This window comes from Xyrauchen texanus, chromosome 1, assembly GCF_025860055.1.
Source record: "Xyrauchen texanus isolate HMW12.3.18 chromosome 1, RBS_HiC_50CHRs, whole genome shotgun sequence".
In the NCBI taxonomy this organism is placed as follows: Eukaryota; Metazoa; Chordata; class Actinopteri; order Cypriniformes; family Catostomidae; genus Xyrauchen; species Xyrauchen texanus.
In genome coordinates this window covers 52,482,774-52,502,018 of record NC_068276.1, presented here as the reverse complement: position 1 = coordinate 52,502,018, position 19,245 = coordinate 52,482,774, and the positions used below count along the sequence as shown (strand labels likewise).

At 37.3% G+C, this 19,245-nt stretch overlaps 1 pseudogene; it reads right to left on the bottom strand.

The window, feature by feature from the left end:
* Positions 1-3,461: 3,461 nt before the first annotated feature.
* Positions 3,462-18,954, bottom strand: LOC127645578 (O-phosphoseryl-tRNA(Sec) selenium transferase-like; annotated as a pseudogene).
* Between the last annotated feature and the right edge of the window lie 291 nt (positions 18,955-19,245).

The window sequence follows — 19,245 nt, the reverse complement described above, 5'->3', positions numbered from 1 at the left end:
AATTAAAACATGAAGTTTGAATGGAGTATTTAGGTCCATTTGTCAACATGGGCCATGCCTAATAAAGTAATTGGCAAAATAATTTTGATTAATCAAAATTTTCATCATTATTTTTTTTTGTCAAGAATGTCTCTAGATGATAACAGCCAAACACTCGCTTTGCAAGCTGCATGTAAAACTTAATCATCTAAATATCAAAACATAGACTGCTATAATTCTGCTCCAGTTTCACCCTGAAAATGCGAGTAGAACATTTTGCTCTCTAGACGTAAAAGTTACCACCATTGTGATACATATACTTAACAGTAAAATTATTCAATTCAGCCACTGTACATGTTTACTTCAGGCATTTGTCTACCATGTGTCCAATGCTTTGTCATCAATAAGGGGTGAATTGACTGTTTAAATGAGTAAGTGATGACTGAGGAAATGAGAAAGTGATAGGGGAAAAACTGCATTGTCAGCAAAACATCAAGATACACAGCAAGAGGAGAGTTTCTTACTTATACAGCTTGTTGAACAGATGGAATATGGACACGAAGTGCATGAGAGAGGGAATAACTGTGAGAGAATGAGAGTGCAGTATGACAGCACAGTGCCAGATAAAGGAGGTGTGCTGAGTGTCAGAGAACAGCATAGGCTGAGCCTGCATAAATCATTTAAAGAAATGCTGCTGTAGTGCACATAAAATGCATTACACTGTGCTGTGAGCAAGCTGATTCAGAACCTCTGACTCAAAAACTGATGCTATGCAGCTTCCTCTGGCACATTACACATATGTTTGTAAAAATGCTGGACAATGGTGTATAGTTTTCACATTAGAAGCTCCACTGAAATTAATAATTTTGCTCACACTGCACATCTTTAGCTTGCATTCTTTTTTGTATATGTGCTTACCCGGGGGCAGGAGAGGAACCAAATGTGTCAGTACAGACCTAAACACTCAAGAGGTCAGAACCAATGTAAAATTGTATTTTTGCGACACTTAATAAATTCAAATGTAACTTTGTCCAGGAAAAAAGGAAGTTAGTCTGTATGTGTTTAAGCACCTACATTTTACTGCTTCTAACACAACAATGAATCAAGTGCCCTTAAAGGTAAATACAGGTCGCTGCAGCTGAAGTAAAGAGAAGGCAATGAATGTAAAACAACTATATATGGATTAGAGATCAGTCACTCTACCTATATACAGATTACATCAGGACAGACTATTCAGGCAGACTACAAATCTCCACTTCATTTATCAAGTTCATCAGTTATCCAGTACATTTTTAAACAGGATTTAGGAAGCCGGTGCAGCCGACTCTAAATTGTCTGAAATGCCTCCTGCAATAGGGTTCAGTTATTATGTCCATTTTGCTTAAATATGAAAGAAATTCTCTCTCAGCAAATACAGCTATACAGGTGACCTTCTAACTTGATAAATTACCAAAATAGAAATTTGAATTATTTTATTTTATCATACATTTTTTGTCACATTTTAGCTTATTTATTTTTTTATCCCCTTTTCTCCCAATGTGGAACGCCCAATTCCCACTACTTAGTAGGTCCTCTTGGTGGTGCAGTTACTCACCTCAATCCGGGTGGCGGAGGACAAGTCTCAGTTTCCTCCGCTTCTGAGACAGTCAATCTGCGCATCTTATCATGTGGCTCGCTGTGCATGACACTGCGGAGACTCCGCATGTGGAGGCTAATGCTACTCTCCGCAATCAACGCACAACTGAACACGTGCCCCATTGAGAGCGAGAACCACTAATCGTGACCACGAGGCGGTTACCCCGTGTGACTCTACCTCCCTAGCAACAGGGCCAATTTTGCATAGGAGACCTGGCTGGAGTCACTCAGCACACCCTGGATTCAAACTCGCAACTCCAGAGGTGGTAGTCACCATCAATACTCGCTGAGCTACCCAGGCTCCCCACATTTTAGCTTTTTAAAACTGTACAATTTCATGTATTCCATATATATATATAACAACTACAACTACCGACCACTTTATTAGGAACACCTGTACACTTAGATATTCATGCGATTAATTAGTCAATCATTTGGCAAAAGTACAATGCATAAAATCATCCTGATACGGGTCAGGAGCTTCAGTTAATGTTCACATCAACCATCAGATTGGGGAAAAATGTGATCTCAGTGATTTTAACCATGGCATGATTTTTGGTGCCAGACAATCTGATGAATATTTCTCTAACTGCTGATCTCCTGCAGTTTTCACACAGAACAGTCTCTAGAGTTTACTCAGAATGGTGTCAAAAACAAAAAACCATCCATGCCTTGTTGATGAGAGAGGTCAACAGAGAATGGCCAGACTGGTTCGAGCTGAGAAAGTGTACGGTAACTCAGATAACCACTCTGTACAATTGTAGTGAGCAGAAAAGCATCTCAGAATGCACAACATGTCGAACCTTGAGGGAAAAGGTCTACATCAGCAGAAGACCATGTTGGGTTCCACTTCTCTCAGCAAAGAACAGAAAGCTGAGGCTGCAGTGGGGCTACAATCTGTGTACCTGAGCAGAAATCAAGATTCATCAGACCTGTGCCCACACAATAATTGACTCCAGCACACTGTGCCCACACACTTCTCCGACTAAATGGAATCATTTTACTATCTGTCCAATTTGATGAATTGTTTTTGACTCAAGTAACGGAATCCTCTCCGTCTTTCATCAGCACATCCTGACCTCGTACGTGCTGGTTGGTTCAACTTCTCATTCAGGGAACAAGTCAGGGCAAAATGTATCAGTATTTTCACACATGAACTCTTAACTGAAAATTGCAGGAACGTTTCTGGAAAAGGCTGTATGTGTGAAAGAGACTAATGACAAATGGATTGTGGAACTCGCGTTTGGACACACATTACACAGAATGAGTTCAACCAACCTTATACTGTCAATAGGCAGTGAAAGGCCTCTGTACTGAACTTCTTTGTCAATATACTACTCCTTAATGGTACTAGCTAATTGTACATTTTTATTGACATAGCGCATAATTTGGTGCAAGATATTTACTCGTAATTTAAAGGATTGAGTAAAAGATTGATCTTGGGATTTAGGAATCGATATCCAGATCATTAAAAGTTCAAACTAAGACTGCGACGCAATCGAAAACAGCGTTGAAAATGTAGACTGATAAATTAACACTTCAGTAATGTAAAACTTTGTAGTGTGTTTCAAAATATCTTTAACAGGAAATTCCATAAGAACATTGTAAAAAGCAACATCCATAGATGATTACAATTATTTTAATTATGTGTTGTCAGTCAGATTAAACAGCTTTCAAACACAGGTTTCCTAATTGGATTCATATGGAGGACATCAAAATATGATTTTTTTTTTTCAGATCAAAACTCACACATAAGGTAATTAACACAAATTCAAGTTATCAGAAAAATGGTCAAACACTTATCCAGAGAATTATACGATTATATATAGTCCTGATAAACAGTTTTCTCATGGGACCGTTCGGTCTTCCAAACATTCAGCTGGTGATGCTGACTCATTCTTTTCTGAAGAAGTTTCTTTCCTTAGGCTCTTGAGGGATTTATCCAGTCTCTTGATGCACAACGATATGTCTTCTTTGGCTATTCCTATAGCAGAGGCTGCGTTTAGGTATGGGCATGAATAGGCATCTGAATGGGACATGAAGCCGTGGAACGTGTGTCCACTCACAGTCTGTTCCACACCCAGTGGGACCACCCTGCAACAATGAGTGAGGCAACTGAGCAAACCATGAAAAAACATCAATGTCTGGTTTAGAAGCTTCTCTGCTGCTGGCACAAAGGCCCTTGAGCAGGTGGTGAAGACTGTACAGCTTTATTAATGTTAACAAAAACACCAAAAAACATTAACTTAAAAAGAAAACGCTGAAAAAAATTGAACAAAAATACATTTTCATGAATTATGATACCAGTTGTACGCAATTTTTTTAATTAAATTTCTTAATATTTATGTTCATATTTAACTAGTTATATAAAGGACTGTGTTCGTGAGCTTCCTACATTTTGCTGTGGTATCAAAATTGGTATAGGGATTTGTGATTGGCATTTACTGGTATTAACTACTGAAATGTTGGTATTGTGACAAGTAGTATGTATAATACATTATTACTGCAAATAATGTAGTTCTCATTTATCAGGGACTGCAGTACTGTTATTCATTGTCTCATTTAAATAACACCTCTTAAAGGCCTCATTAACTCCTAGAATACCTGTAAACACAGACAATAATGGTTCTATAACTGAGCTTTTTACAGGTTATGCATTAGCATTAATAGCACTTGGTCTCTTGTGGAAACTCCAGCATTAATTCAGAGTGAATTCAAATAAGAATCATGCATATTAAATGTCACAGATATAATTTGCAAAGCCTATTTAAAAGTAATTACTGAGAATAAACCATTAGCATCTTATGAATAAAAGGCAATAGTGTGAAATGAACCCTTGTAAAACTTAAAACAAAACTAAGCCCATTAGACATTGTGAGGTCACTGCAGTTGGATTATATAAAGAAACCAAATGCATTAAGAGGATACTTTATACCTAAACCCTGTTAGCATCACCTACATTAAAGCAGGTAAATCTTATGAACAATGAAACAATTAGATTGCTGGATCAAATAGAAGTATTTGGCTTTGTATGTTTCAAATAAACTTCAGACTGAAATCCATATAGGTACACTCAAAACCAGTGAAAATCAACAGATATTTTGTAATTTCTTGGAAGTACAAATTCTTTCCTGCTCCTTAATATGAAGTGCACACCTAGTATATTAAAATAGCAATATTAAAGCTCATCTATGAACAAAGTTAAATGGTTAGTTCACCCCAAAATGTAAATTCTCTCATGATTTACTAACCTTTAAGTCATCCCAGGTGTGTATAACTTTCCTTCTTCAACAGAAACTAAATGAATAGTTTTATGAGCAGATTTCCGCTCTGTTTGTCCATACAATGCAAGTAAATGGGTGCCATCATGCTGCTGGCTGTTTGATAGTCCAAAAGGCATATTTAAGTCGATCAAATTGAACAGTCGATGAATTAATGTCTTCTGAAGCGAATCGATACATTTGGGTAAAAAATAAATAGATAATTAAAACTTAATTAACCTTTAAAAATTGCTTCCTGCCATCAGTCCGTGCATCATGTTTCCGTCACATGAAGTAAGCGCTATGGTGCGTTCACATGAGAAGTCAGAAGCTTTGTTTACAACAGAGGAATGAACGTCATGCGAGAGTAATTCAGTGAGAGAAACAGCAATCCAGTGCTGGCTGGAAGCAACGATTTAAAGTTAAAAACGTTTCAATTATCAATTTGTTTCTTACAAAAACCTATCGAATTGCTTCAGAAGACATTAACTTATCGATTGGAGCTGTGTGGATTACATTTATGCTGTCTAAATATGACTTTTGGACCATAAAACAGCGAGCAGCCAGATGACACCGGTTTACTTGCATTGTATGAACAAACAGAGCTGCAATGGACTTATAAAATTCTTCATTTCAGTTTTGCTGAAGATGAAAAGTCATACACATCTGGGATGTCTTAAAAGTAAACATGAGAGAATTTTCATGTTTAGGTGAACTAACCCTTTAAAGGTAAGTATGTAATTCCTGCACCACTAGCTCTACTAAATGGAGTAGTAAAAAATAACAATTGTTTTCAACCAGGTTTCCTAAACACTTCACCATCTGCCATTGGTCGATAAGCAGGTAGTCCCACCCAAACTCAGGTCATTGGTTGTCCCAATGTTGCTGTGTCAGGCTGGGAATCATGCTTTAATGTTGCCTTCACGGAATGGTTGCTATCGGAATTATTCAACCTCTCACTTCGGCCATGGTAATTACATGTGTGAATGTTGAAGTGTTTTGTTATCCGAAACATGGACAATGCCTGGTTAATTCTTGCATATTTCTCAGGGAACTATTATTTAGAGACTGTACTACATGTTTGCTTGCTGACGACTGTGGAAATTTGGCCATATACATGCTATTTTCTCAGTGAAAACTGAAAATAATGTAAAAAATAAACCTAATTTGAAAGTCGCTTTGGATAAAAGCGTGCGCCAAATGACTAAATGTAAATGTAACAAACACATATATATATAAAATACAATCTATAAATATTTATTTGATATAAATAAAATATAAAATAAAACTTAACAATCACTAAAGAAACCATTCTCTCCTCCATCACTTTGAAAGTTTATGGATCCTAACTCAGAAATCAATTCAACTCATATTTACAATAATTCCAAGAGCACGTGAAGGCAGCATAACAAACAGAGCAACGTTTTGAAAGTGCCACAGAGTCACTATATAGTGTTTTCAACTTTTGGTGAAATCAACTTATCAATAGCTTACTTATCGTTCTCTGCATATTAAGCTTGGATAGAAGAAAGTCTTGCAACATTGAATAAATTACACACTTCACCTTTAAGACAAGTTACCTACATCATTTTGAAAGAGACTATGAGACAACGTTTTTGCTTAAAAAAACTAAAAAACTATTTTATTCCAAAACAGACCTTTAATGAATTGACAACCCAGAGCTACACCTAATTAAGATGAATCATCTAACGGTATGACATTTGTTTCAAGGAAAACAAATGTTCTCAAGACTTGCAACAATTAATTCTGCCACCCTACCATTAACAGTGAACGATTAATTTCTGGCCAACAATGATGAATCAAACCAGTCCTCCAAAAGTCTAATGAGGACAATTAAGAGTCTTTCTATCATGCCAATGTACAAGAAGGCAATTATTTTCTAACACAAAAAAGGCCAGTATCCATTCTTACACTCTAATTACACTGCAGACATTAAGTTCATCTTATGACTAAGTATCAAAGGATAATGCTGCAAGTGAAACCAATGAGAATGAGAAGAAAATACAGTTTTGCATACATTTTACAGCAGTTCATTCATGCACTGTTAGAAACAGTGGCCCAAAAAAGTATTAATACACTTTCCCACACTGAATGTTTGAAGCAAAACTTTTAATAAAAAAGGTGCTTTGTTCAAAATTAAGATTAAATATTCAATATTTGATAAGTATTTGAACACTTTCTGGTTCATGTCAAACATTAGTGGAACATGCTCATAGTTAATGTGATGAACTTGACCAGCTAGGGCACCAGTGATGACTATGAAAATGACTTCATACATGTACTAAAATGATACTGGGAGGAGCTGGTTTAAAAGCAATTGCAAAACTGGTATGCAGTGAAAATGAGTAACTATACATGGATATTAACCCTCATGTGGAGTTCAGGTCATTTTTAACACATTTTGATTTTGTTTCTTTAATACAAATGTTTGGACTTTTCCACCACTAGCTATCTAAACACACAAAGAAATCTGGACATGATTCGATAAGTCTAAGTGGTCGTAAAAAAGTGGCACTTGTGGTGTTTCGGGTCAAAATTGACCGGCCATTGGAAATTCATGGGAAATACTCAAATACAGAGATTTATTTTTTATTTATCAAATAAAAATTAATAAATCAGACACAGTGCAGATTACAATCACACATCAATAAAAGGGGTGATACTATAAAACATGCACAATGCAGAAAACACACACACACACACAGACACACATACATACATATATACACACACACACACACACACACACACACACACACACACACACACACAATGAGAGATTATTTTAGTAATCTTATTTTAGTAATCTCTCATTGACTTCCGCTGATTTCATATCAGGCTAAAAATATATTTTCTATTTCCAAATTCTACCCCTAAAACTATCCATTCTACAAACATGTGCACACCACTAGATTTGAACATCAACATAATCTGATCCATTTAAGAGCTTTTTTTTATTTTTTTACTGATGTGCGTAAATTACAACTTAGGCTAGTCGTGGCGTAAATGGGCACTGAGTCACAATTTACGCACTACTAAATATTTGAGCGTTGCACCATTAAACTTAGGTGGGTCGTAATCCTACATACAAACGAAATATTTACACCTCCAACCAGGAGTAACGGTTGGAATAAAAAAGCCGATTGATAATTTTATATCATCAATAAGCTCATGTTTAACGTGACAGGCATCAATAATTTTTTACATTTAGCCTACACTCTTTTACATTAACGAGAGAGGGGAAAAACATACTTTTAATCGGTTCTTCAGCATGAAACCGTTCAAACGGTGCCGTCTGAGTCTGACCCTGTGAGACAAAGTTTATGGTGGAACTGTAATGTATGATGTTTGAAATAAATGACAGGTAACAAAAAATTACTCTGTCTTTTCTTCATAACGCAGTCAGATTTGACTGTGGCAGCATGGTTTGACAGGATATTGGAGCATCATTGCAAAATCTGACATGTCAACACGTGGTTTAAAAAAATACTACAATTTGACAAATTATATTTTTTATATTGTCTTAATACATATATAATTGTGATAATATCTAGAGATACATTTTTTGCAACATTGGCTTGTAGAGATCAGCCAATGCATTGAGCACTGAAGCCATCTACTGGACATACTTGTTATTTCATGTAATTGTTTTTTTTTTAGTCCAGCAGATGTCACCAGAGTCCCCCAATGATGATTTAAATTTACTGAAATGTTTTATTGAAGTGAAGATAACATAAAATGTGCTTATTTTATATGAAAATGAAAAGCGTAAGTTAGTAATTTAGAGCTAAATAAGGTCTAAATACCATAAAAGTAAGTAAAAGTGGAAGTAATAATGTTTGCTTTAGTCAAAGTAAAATTAGGTCAACAAATACAGACATAAAAACATTAGTGCGCACAGAAGCTCACCTGGCCCCAGACACCTGTCTAGTGAAGAGCATGGAGCCCAGCTGGGTGACTGCTTTATCATTGTGAGTCTGGAGACAATTCAGTGACATGGCTGGGGTGCACAGGAAAGGGAAAAAAAGCCATTTAATGAGAGAAACAATAATTCACATGGTCTCTCGTGTGATGAATTTGCACTGGCATGTTCCGGATGTAATCTCAAGTTTTTTTCTCATCTTAGATGGAGAAGCATACAAATGCACCATTGTTAGTAAACCAATAGATACAAATACAGATCAAAACCAAATCCAACAAAGCTTCTATAGAGCATTCTCACATGCCAAAATGATTACGTCACACATGTATACTGCTGCTGACCGGAAGCGATCGCGTCACTTTATAAAACATTAATTTAAGCGCTGGCGCCATGAAAATGTGATTAGAAAGATTTTCTCAGATTTCTTTAGTAAGGTAATTTTTGGACTTTATCAGTGAATTGGTGTGCATGTAAACAGGCTTATAGTCAATCCCACATAATTTTATATTTGATTAGTGATTTAGAAATACAGCAGCAAAGTGTTTTTTTATTGTATTTATTTTATTTTAATTTTTCTAAAACCTAGAACTTATTTTATTTTCAGGTTTATATTAGATTTGAACTCCACTGACCACACTAATCCACATTAGATTTTTATAATTTCTCACCCAGTGATATTGGATTATGTGGTGTGTGCAGCAGTCTCTCTCCGTGTCTCTCGGATAGAGCTTTCAGCTCATCTGCCAGGTGGCTGTAAATCTCCTGCAGGCCATACAAAATGCAAGTTAAAACAGCTCTCCACTCTACACAGCTTTGTTTGTTGAACATTCTGTTTTCTCCTAATGTTGCAATTTTGTGTCTGCTGGCCAACACTCACCCCCTGCAATCATTCTCCAGCCCATCTGTTTCGCCCCTAGCTTTCTGTTCTCCACATGCAGATACGTTATGCAGCCATCATTCCCAACAGAAGCTTTAATGTAATTACGTCAACAGAATCGGCTGTGCTGGCAGTGCTGTTGTCCACCACTGGGATCAATTACAAATTAACTACAGGAGGCTTTCAGGTTATGGCTAAGGTTGACATTCTGTACTGTAGTGTTGTTAAAAGGAAATTTTACCCAAAAATAACAATTCTGGAACCCTCATGTTGTTCCAAACCAGTATGAATTTCGTGGAACACAAAGTCCACATTTTCTGTGTGAATGTTCATTGTGAGTGGGATATTGAATAAGAATAATGGATTCCTATGGAGTAATTCACATTGGGCCCTACAAATCATGCATATTTATACAGAGCATTCAGACTACAAAGAAAACCGGCCAACCAATGAGATAACTGCTTTTCGTAATGTGTTTCCGAGGCGCTGCAGTTACAAAATCCAGCATGTTAGTGTCATAAACCCACTAGAAGTTACTAAGCAAACCAACATTATACACCTGAACAAGAACAATGAACATTTACATTTATGCATTCGGCAGACGCTTTTATCCAAAGCGACTTACAGTGCAATTATTACAGGGACAATCCCCCCAGAACAACCTGGAGTTAAGTGTCTTGCTCAAGGACACAATGATGGTGGCCATGGGGTTAGAACCTGTGACCTTCTGATTAACAGCCCTGTGCTTTAGCCACTACACCACCACCACTCCATAAATGAACCACTGTTAAAGATAAAGATTGGTATCAGAAATCAAGGAATTATTTGATAAACACCACAGTGGCTGCAGAAATGCAGAGGAGTTATTATAGCAAAAATTTGCAGAAAGAAAAATCTGAATCAATGGTAAGTTTTTGTTACATTTATTTTAAGTAGTCTTGCGATTATGAAATTGTGTGGAGCCAAAAATAAAAAATGCCCTTTTTCTGTAGTTCTTAAAGTAAATTTGTTATTTTTAACTGTTATAGTTTTTAATATTCTATTATAGTTCTTGTTATACACATTATGGCATAAAATATGAGTTGTTTACCTTTTACTTTTAGTATAAAGAGAAGATTGTTTAAATTATTTGAAAGTTATGAAGCAAGGTAGCTTGCAATTCGTCAGCGTTAGCAGACAAGATTAAGTTATCTACAATTACACAGATCAATCCTTATGGCACTATATTTCACATGCTTTGCAGATATGCAAGCTTACCTGTCCAATAACTAGAACGCCAATTCAGGGTCGGTTTTGATCCCCAAAACGGAACGAAGGTCTCTCCAGGAATCAAATGCCCTGTCGATGTTCTCTCTAGTTTTCGCTCGACCACGATCATGTTCCCACTTAGCCAGATGGGATTCAGTAGATAAATGTTTTTTTTTTTTGTCTTACTCTGAGTTTGTGTAGGAGTCGGTATTGTACTGTGAGATGGACGTTTGCTGGATTCCATCTCTATGATAACTTTACCTAGTGTTACAGACTGTCTGTTGACGCTGTTGAATAGCGGAAGACAAGCTACTGTCAAGGCTCTCGGGAGCACGCATAAGTGTCACATCCTTTGGATTTTCCCAGCAAAAGCGACCCGCTCCCTTTGCATAAAAATCAGTCTACAGGTTTTAATAAGCAACCTAGGAAGTCCGGGAAGAGCTCATTTTTTAAGTTGCGTTTCAAGCCGTTCATACATTGGCAAAAAAAGGCAAATATTACATGAAAATTGTTACATATTGCACCTTTAAGCAAAATGTTAGCCTCAGTCACCATTCACTTTTTTTTTATTGTTTCTGTTCCACACAAAAAATAAGTCATACAGGCTTACAACAGCATGAGGATGAGTAAATGATGACATAATTTTTGGATTAACTGACCCTTTAATAAGACGCCTGAGATCTATGAAAAAACATGATAAAAAGCCCTTTCATTATACCACACGGACAAGTAATTTGTCCTTTACAATTCATAATACAGCCACCCACATTGCATGAATGCAACTCAAATAATTTCCTGATACCTGCAGGAAAGAGGCAACTTAAATAATACATTTATTTATGGTGCAGAACTAAGATTACTGAAGAAACCAGCAGAAATACAAATAGACGAAGGCATGTGTCACTTTGTCATCATCCCAGGATTCTTAAAAAAATATGTTAAGCCATTAAATCGGACCACAAATAACATAGTATCCAGTCAACAAAGGCAACTCTGTTCAATCTGATGATAAATTATTAATAATCAGGATGCATTAGTGGTAAAACAATATGTTTTATGGGGTCCATATCTCATGATGGCTAACGGTGTCTTCCACCATGAATTGGAGTTTCATCTAAGTAGCATGCCCACAGGTCTTCATGCAATCTTGAAAACATCATTTTAGGCTTCGACCAAGACCAAAAAGTCTTAAAAATCAACATGAAACCATTTGCAATCACAGACAATTTTAGCCAGTGAAACAGGATAGTCAACGAGAGAACATGCAGGGCGGGACTTGATTTATTTAACCAATTGGAATTGATCTTTGAGTTTGCAGTCAACTGTGGATGGCTCCACAATTGTGGATGCTCCTGAAACAGTTCTGGCATCAGTTGGTTGAAATTGAAGCAGCCTTGATTACATCAGGTGAAAGTAAATGTCCTTTCAGAGGCTGAGCTAGTTTTTACATTTTGATGAAAGCGTGCAAATACATTTTGGTAACACTTTACCATAAGTTTCCATATGTGTCTTAAATTAAATATGTAAAGGAAGAATATCATAAGTGAACATTTAAAAAAAGCTGAACTTTAATCCAGAATACATTTGTCCGACTAGTATATTAATTTGTACGTCCTGCATGTAAGCACCTGGCTGTTTTGTCCACACCATTAAAACAATAGCTTGCTGAACGCTCTGCACAGGACTGCATCGACAGCATAGTTCTGGCACGACTACGTCAGGCCTTTTTATTGAGAAATTCGACACTAAGGAAGGTAGACATTGTTCAGTTTCTTTTAAAGGTGTACTTGATTTCTCATTTATTTAAAAAAGTTCTACCCCTATAGATATTAAGCAATGGTTTAAAGTCATGTACACTCACATGGGATGAAGACTCCAGTCATATTACTAGCCTAATAAAAGCTATTATATTTTACGTGGAGATGGGCTGCTTCAGAGTGGTCGCCGAATTGAGATCACATGACCAGCCGATTACTACTCATTTCATCTTTATAACCACACTATTATCGGCCACTTTCGTTAATGGATTAAATTAAACATGGATGACTGCTAACAGTGCATTTTTGCAATGCCACTAGTAATCAAAAACTACTGCTTATGCAAGATGATGCATCCATGAGTGCACTTTAAAATGACTTTGAATAGAAAGTGGCTGCTAAGAACGTCGAAGTGAACATACATTCAGTGTACTAAATAATTAAGCTTGTTGCTACGATCAAACCACTTTCTAAAAGAAATGTAAATGCACATGAGGAGAAATTTGGCAGAGCAGCTTTGTGATGTCTCACCTTTCTCTCAGATAAGAGTTTCTTGTATCCGTTGGCCCCCAGAGAGAGCAACGTGATTAGCACGTCTAGAGATGGGGAGGCAGAAGCTCGACCTGGAGCAGAGCAGATATGACATCAGTGGTGATCCCAATGCCATTAAATTGACAGCTTGCAATAACATCAGGCTTATGTAAGTGAACTATAATGCATAAAGGCAAATTCTTGTCTTCATTACACTTTATTGCCTTTGACGGAGAGCAAAATTTTAAACATAATAGGGAGAGTGAAGCAGCTTGTTTATATTTGACTACATCCGCAGAAAAGCAAAAGATCTTATAAGCACTTTCTGTTTAAAAAGAAAATAATTGAAATGGATCATCAGAATATGGTAGTGGTGTCATCTTGGTAAAGTGCAGTACACTAAAGTAAAGGACAAATGCATGTTCTGCCTGACTAACTCACTCTAGCACACTGTGAGAATCAACGATTAAGTGTTTGGGATTTCCTCTGCACTGCAGAAAAAAGGTGGGAGGAAGATGCTGGTGCCAGCGGAGAGCAATTTTGTAGTGGCACGTTACACATACAAAACAGTCTTAAAAAACTCTTTGTTGAGAGGCAGCTAAACCAAGAGGTAATAAATAACTGTGTTATGAACAGCAAAATGTACATTCAGACAGAATATTTAAGGGAAGAGTTTTTACAGAATATATTCAGCAAGTTTAAAGAGTTCACCTAGAATTTAGAAAAAAAAAAGTTCTCTCATCATTCAGTGGGTTTCCATCCAAAATGTTTTGTGCATTAACATGAGGTAGCCGCCTAATCTTGGAGCAGCTGTATGACCTCTCCCTGCTTTGGGGATAGTTTTATTTACAAAATTGTAGCAAGTATCTCATTTTATTAAATGCATCCATGAGACACCACAGAATAAGGGTAATATCTGAAATAATGTGGGCTGAAATTGCTGCAATGCCCACAAAACCATGAGACCGCCAGTCTCTGCATACCTGGGAACCCCCGCTCTCAAAACTGTTCTGGCAGATTGTGCCACTTTATGGACCAGCTGTCGGTTAAAAACTTCCGAATGACAAGCGCTATCTTCAAAAATTGTGTCCCAAGGTCGGACCTTTCAGTGGGCTAGTCACAAAAAGCTATCGCACACTCATAACACATGCACGAATGGTCAAAACATGTCATCGTTTTGCAAATAAGCCATTTTCATCACCTTAATGTGCATTTTTACTAATGTGAAACTCTAGAAAATCCACCTCTTCCTAGCTCATTACATTTTAAGCGAATTTAGAAAGTTTATTTCCATATTAGAAATTGTATTCAAGCATTTCCATTCAGGATTTCTTATCCGCAATTTCAATTTAATCCATACGACTCCAGTGGTTTAAAACCATGTCTTCAGAAGTGACATGATAGGTGTGGGTGAGAAAAAGATCAATATTTAAGTGCTTTTTTACTATAAATTCTCCTCCCTATCCAGTAGGTGGTGATATGCTTGAAGAATGTCAATCACCAAAAACAGAATAAGAATGGGAAAGTGGAGATTTATGGTAAAAAAGGACTTGCATATTGATCTGCTTCCCACCCACACCTATCATATTGCTTCTGAAGACAAGGATTAAACCACTGGAGTCATATTGAATACGTTTATGCTGCCTTTGTGCTTTTTTAACCTCAAAGTTCTGCCTACCATTCACTTGAATAGGGTTCCCAAAGTTTAAATCAGCAGAATTTGCAAAAACATTTCATGCATCACAGAAAATCAAATGTTACATTTTTAAGGCATAACAACAATGCTGCACTGGCCCAAGAGGGCGAGTGACAGTTTCATCAAACAGCCCGAAACACTTGATTAAACTGCCATTTAAAGATTATATACATACCAGGGTACATTTTACTGATCTCCTTAATGAAAACGTCATCAAATCCAGCTATGATCGCCCCACCAACTGGAACCATGAAGTTCTTATCAAGACTTTGGACAAAGGCATCAATTCTCCCAATGCGGGCACCCTATAAAGACACTTCATAATCCACATTGGTTCCACTGAAATATACATTTCATATATAAATAAGTACATATAAACAAAGAAATAAAATGTATAGTAAAAGCACTTATACACAAATATGATTCATGTGGAGTGATATGAACAGGTAATAAAAATGGACTTTCTTACTACAAATGGATTATTACTTCTAAAAACGCAATATTATCCAGAATTAATATGTTCATCACTTAAACTTTCTATCTACAGTATATGCTCACAGAACCTCTATGGGGTAAAATGTATGTTTCAGTAGAGGGCGTTTGCTTCCTGTGGTTTTGACCTGCCTGTCAGGGACACGTGGTGCAAAGCAGGATGTTGTGGAATGGACACACAGGATATTTTTGGCCCCCAACTCCTCAATCTTCCTCTCCACTTCCTCCAGGTCCGTTCTCAGCTCATCTCCTTCCAGAACATTTTCAATTACCACAGGTTCAAAACCTATCAACATACATGGTACATTTGATATCATTAATGCGCAAGAAGTGTGATTCACTACTTGCATGTTCAAATTAATTTAACAAGCATAGAAAGGTCATGAGGGTCAAACATTACCTATTCTTCTTTTGACGGATTACAGTCTCTTTGTACAATTGTCATTTTAGAAACCTTCCTTTCTAATAATATCTTTCTAACTCTTTGAAGATTTTGCCTTTCCTTGTATGCAGTTAAGCTGCAAATCCAGCTTGTTTGTCCATACAATTATAATAAATATCAGGGCCGGACTGATAATCTGACATACCGGGCATTTTCCCGGTGGGCCGAAGCACATTGGGGCCACTCAGGGGCGGACTGGCCATCGGGAGAATCGAGCGGGCCGGTGGGTCGGCTGGGAAACGTGCCGAATGGGCCGTGATAAGCTAAAATGAGCCGCCGCATTATGCAGAACGAACAACAAAACGGCGCTGCGATATGCAGAAAAGGACAGCGAACAACAACTTTTGGGCAAGTTGCCATGTAAAATTCCGGGCCGATTTCTCATCCCAGTCCAGTATAATTATTTTTAATTATTAATATGTATAATTATTTGTCATACAAATAAAGCACGTGAAAACTGAAACTGGAAAACAATATCATTATTGGTTAACTTGTGACATCTAACAAGCAGTAACTCATAGTAAGTAAATAAGCAGTAAATAGTATTATTTGGGCAAACCATAAGGTGAATGTGATTTTAAATTGACTCAAAATGAAAATTTGCATAATAATAAAATCGTACCAGCAGTCACCATAGACTTGAAACAGGACTTTTGGTCAATACGAGGCCAGAGGATGTAGCGCGCTCCGGGCCTCCTGTGTCTTAGTGTGAGGAAACACAATGTGAGACTCATTCCTGTCGCTATGGGGACCACAAAACATGATTCTACACTCCTTACACCTGTGAAAATAGTTAAAGATGTGCACATACATGCTGCATTATTAGAGAAGAAATTGCTGCTATCAGTGCTCAATGATCCAAGTACCACTGGCATATACAAGCGTGTTCTCATTTAATTACTAATGTAGTTAACAATATTATTGTCCAAGGGTTCACCTGTAAATTTTAGAACATCTAGCACTACTGAATTGGTGACTTTATTCAGGAGACTGGAACCGGCTGCTTTAGGCTGGACAGCAGCAATGTCCCCTGATCGACCAATGCCATGAATTAGTCTGAAGGAAAAACACGGCATAAAGTCTTAGACTAAAAGGGAGTCACAGTTGATATTTCTGTATATAATCCATTTATCATATGGCCTATTCTTTCTCTAGATTAATGTGGCCTATTCTATTCCACTTTCTGTGCAACAACAACGCATTTTAAAGGAACAGATGGCTTGAAACAGTGAGGTGCAAAAGCTTACAGTGAGATGTGCCCAACCTGTAATGTCTTCTGGCCACCAGACTGGAGGCTACTCTGCCCTCTCTCTCTCTCCGACACCACAGTTCCCTAAAAAGTTATTACTGTCCATGACTGCCAGCTCGTTTAGAAAGAGCTCTATGGTGCTGTCGGTCCATCCTTCCACTGGACATTTGCCCTGAAGGAACAGAGAAATCTGATCATCAAAAAAGACTATAAAAACATGATACAATCCCTCCTCAGGGTTCACATCTTTCTGACCAATGAAACATGATGACTGGCACAGATGACCGGCATTTCCGGTCATCTGTGCACGATAAGGATTTTAAATAAATCATACAAACGGATTCGCTAATGCATCATTCAAAAGAACGATTCCTCACAAATCAAATGTCACAATGGCTTGAGAGCAAGTTACACTCTACACATGTGCAACAGACTATCTCAACCTGATGAAATATTTTGGAGCAAAGCATAACTATAAAAATTAATATTCATTACACAAATGTCCACAACTTTAAATATTTTAGCATTCTGAGATGATATTCTTCTCACCACAATTGTTCAGAGTGGTTATATGAGTTACTGTAGACTTTGTCAGTTCAAACCAGTCTGGCCATTCACCTTTGACCTCCCTCATCAGCAAGACATTTCTGTCCACAGAACTGCCTCTCACTATTTGTTTTTGGCACCATTCTGAGTAATTTTTATAGTCCGGAGAAGAAAAGGTGGACGCTACCATGAGTCCTGTGTCGTGCCAACAGTGAAGCATCTTGAGATCATCCATGTGTGGGGTAGCTTTTAATCCAAGGGAGTGGGCTCTCTCACAATTCTGCCCCAAAACACTGCCATGAATAAAGAATGGTATCAAAACATCCAGAAAGAGCAACTTCTCCCAACGATCCAGGAGAAATTTGGTGATTACTTGCATTTTCCAGCATGATGGAGCACCATGTCACAAGGCAAGTGTAATAATGAAGTGGCTCGGTGATCATTAGATTGAAATTTTGGATCCATGGCCAGGCAACTCCCCGGATCTTAATCCCATAGAGAACCTGTGGTCAATCCTCAAAAGGCAAGTGGACAAGCAGAAGCCCACAAATTGTGACCAACTCTGAGCACTAATAAGACAAGAATGGATCGCCATCAGTCAGGATTTGGCCCAGAATCTGATATCCAGCATGCCAGAGTGAATTGCAGAGGTTATGAAGAGCATGGGTCAACACTGTAAATATTGACTCTTTGCATTGAATGTTTTTGCCAGTAAAAGCCTTTAAAACTTATGAAATGCTCATAATTGTTTTCCAGTATAACATAGAAACGTGTGAACAAATAATCCACAAATACTGAAGCAGCAAACTTTGCAAAACACAAAAATTGTCACTGCCAATACATTTGGCCACGGCTGTGTGTGTGTGTGTGTGTGTGTGTGTGTGTGTATATATGCACTGTGTTGTTGTTTTTTGCAATACTAGGATTAGGATATAGTCTAACTAGCATTTACAAGTTTGATGTACTGTATTCTGCAAACATTTAAAATATCTTGTTTATATCTCCGACCCCCATTAAAATCTATTTTTAATATCACATTCACGTGGCTTTCAAATATTGCAATCATTTTCATGACTCTCTCAGACCAAGAAAACGACATTTTAAAATCCCTTGATATTTTCAGGACTGTGCAAACTCCATGTTATTGTATCATTTAAAGTGAGCACATAATCATAGAGTCATTACCTGCTCTAACAGGACTCTGATCAGTTGCTCATGACTGCGACGAGCTTGCAGACCATGCCGCACACATGAAGACGAGACGATTTTTTCGCTTATGTTGAAGTTTTCGTTGTTCATGTCTTTCTAGTCTCGACACTCGCTGGCAGTGTTTAGTGCACGTGTTTAATGAGCTGCTGATGTGACCTAATACTGTTTGACACTGATAAATCTGCGTATATATGCAAACGATCATTTCACTAATTTGTTTGCGTAACTGTGGCTGTTAAATAATTTCTAATATCTCTGTGTCAGCATGAGTAAAAAAAAAAGTCAGTATCTCAGTGGACTGTTTAAACTTTAAACCTTAATGGCGGCTATATTTCAAAGAAAAAGTCCCCCTTTTTCTTTAGGTGCACAGAGATCTGGTGG